General features: G+C 55.4%; 1 protein-coding gene across 1 annotated transcript in view; it reads left to right on the top strand.

Moving 5' to 3' along the window:
• The first annotated feature begins 1,398 nt into the window (after positions 1-1,398).
• Positions 1,399-2,311, top strand: part of Slc25a42 (solute carrier family 25 member 42) — a 29,599-nt gene continuing 28,686 nt past the window's right edge. The window contains exon 1 of the mRNA XM_005370535.3: positions 1,399-1,429. The gene's annotated coding sequence lies outside the window, so the exon portion shown is untranslated. The remainder of the gene's footprint in view (positions 1,430-2,311) is intronic.

Genomic DNA, 2,311 nt, shown 5'->3' with positions numbered 1-2,311 from the left:
GCTCAGAGGTTAAGAGCACTGGTTGTTCTTCCAGAGGTCCTGAGTTCAATTCCCAGCAACCACATGGTGGCTCACAACCATCTTTAATGAAATCTGGTACCCTCTTCTGGCCTGCAGGCATACATGCAGACAGAATACTGTAAAAATAAATAAATAAATAAATAAATACATAAATAAATACATAAATAAATAAAAAGAGCTAGCTCCAAGACAGGCTCCAAAGCTACAGAGTAACCTTGCCTTGGAAAAAAAAAAAACCCACAAATTGAATAGCTAAAGTGCTGTACAAAGAACTTGACCTCTCTGTATTAGTTTCTGTGTTCATTTGACTCGTGATTGTGTATTGTTCGGCTAATTCACTTATGCCTTAGCAGGGTCAGGTCCCACAGGGACGTCTTAAGAACTTGTGAAGGATAAAGATTGAACACAGGTACGTCAATTTCAGAAAATCAGACAGATACCGTCAGCACGATTCCACTTTTGATTTTCACGTTTGCACATGAGCTCGAGTTGCAGAGGGAGGCTGAGTGATCTGGCGTTTCTAACCTTTGTGTCTCGTCCAGGGGAGCAGTAGGGGAGGGGAGGGTTGAGAATTAACCAAACGTCCTTCAGCTGTCAAGGTCTAAGTTCAGGGAGGAGTTAGGCCTCTGCACTGAGCAGAAACCCGAGGAGGCAGCGCCTGCTACGAGACCAACCCGGGCAAAACGAATTGCTACGGTCTGCGCCTGGCGCGCCGGGTCTCCCGGAGGCTGCACCGCCCACGGCTGCTGCGATTGGTTACGGGAAGTGTACATCTTTAGAACCCAATCATCGTTTCCCTCCCGGCTACACCCTCCGTTCGTCCAGCCTCGCCCTCTCTGGGCACCAGTTTACACCAGTCCCGACTTTGCTTTTCAGAGATTGGCCGAGAGCGCTGCCCGTTTGGTGGTGCTTGGCTTCCAACCTCGCCCGTCTCTAGGTCCCGCCTCTTCCCTTCAGTTATTGGTCGAGAGCTCTGCCCGTTTTCTCCGGGCTCCAATCCTTGCTTCTGTCTCTCTGAGCAGCGAACTCAGAACAAGCGCCGCCTCTCTCCGTAGCTCCGCCCACACCCCCGGCAATTGGTCGAGCGTTCTGTCTGTTTTCCGCGGGTTCTCGCACGCCTCCCCGCCCGGCTTCCCTGCTCGGACCCGGTGCCGACCGCTCGGAGAACCGGAGCCGCCCCTCCATGGAGCCTCGCCCCCTCCACCACCGATTGGTCAGAAAAAATGTCCGTCCGCGTCTCGCTTCCCAATTCTCGCCGTCTCCGGCGCTGACTGGTCAGAACCTGGCCAATGGCTGCACGGCCTGGGCCCCGCCCGGGCCGCGAGCTTCGGGCCGCGCGAGGAGGGGCTGCGGCGGCTGCGGCGGCTGAGGCGGCTGTGGCGGCGGCGGAGGCGACGCGTCCGGGCAGGTGAGCGCAGCTCCAGGAGCGCAGGCGCCGCGGGGTGGCTGGGTCCGCGCGGCTCGGGCCGGGGGGAAGCGCGGCACGGGTCGTTCCGTTGTGACAGCAGCGTCGCGAGCGCTGAGGTGACAGATCCCCTCTCATTCCGGGGCGCGCGTCCTCGGGGTCCTCACGGCCAGGCCGAACCCTGATCTCACGCCGACCTGCCCTGCGGGTGACAGCCCTGCGGAGGCCGAGGTTGCCACCCCACTCTCGTGCCTCGGTGACCCATCCCCTCACCGATCTTCCCTGTCCGTCTGTCCCTCTGTCCCTCCTCGGAATCCGGTGGAAGCTTCGGGTGCCACCCGGCTGCGGTTGCCCTCTGCTGCACACGTGCACCTGGTGCTTTTCCCGGTCCCCGTCGTTCAACCATCGCATCATTCCCAAAACAAAACCCACCTAACTTTTCCCTTGTAGTTTAAAAAAAATTGCTTTTTTTTCTGTGTAGTTGTGCGCGTGTTGGTGATTTATTTTTGGAGGCAGGGTTTCACTGTGTAGACCAGGCTGGTCTCGAACTCAGATCTCTCAGCCTCCGCCTCCCAAGTACTAGGATTAAAGGTTTATGCCACCGCACTTGGCCCCTTATTGTTTTAACAGTGTTTTTTTTTTCTACTTTTTTATTTTATTGTTGTATTTATCGATTACTTACTTTCGGGGTCAAGTCCACACTTGTTCTGTGGCCCAGGCTGTCCTTGAACTCGTATGAAGAGTGCTTGAGGTGAAATGGGTCAGCCGGTTCTAGCCCCAGGGTCCAACTGATGAGAGAACTAACTTCCAAAAGTCCTCTGACCTCTACGTGGGCTCTATGGTGTGTGCATGCATACGCGTGTGCACAGACACACAATATATATA

Source organism: Microtus ochrogaster, unplaced genomic scaffold, assembly GCF_000317375.1.
Source record: "Microtus ochrogaster isolate Prairie Vole_2 unplaced genomic scaffold, MicOch1.0 UNK81, whole genome shotgun sequence".
Lineage (NCBI taxonomy): Eukaryota > Metazoa > Chordata > Mammalia > Rodentia > Cricetidae > Microtus > Microtus ochrogaster.
The sequence above is the reverse complement of the archived record's forward strand: the minus strand, read 5'-3'. Positions and strand labels throughout refer to the sequence as shown.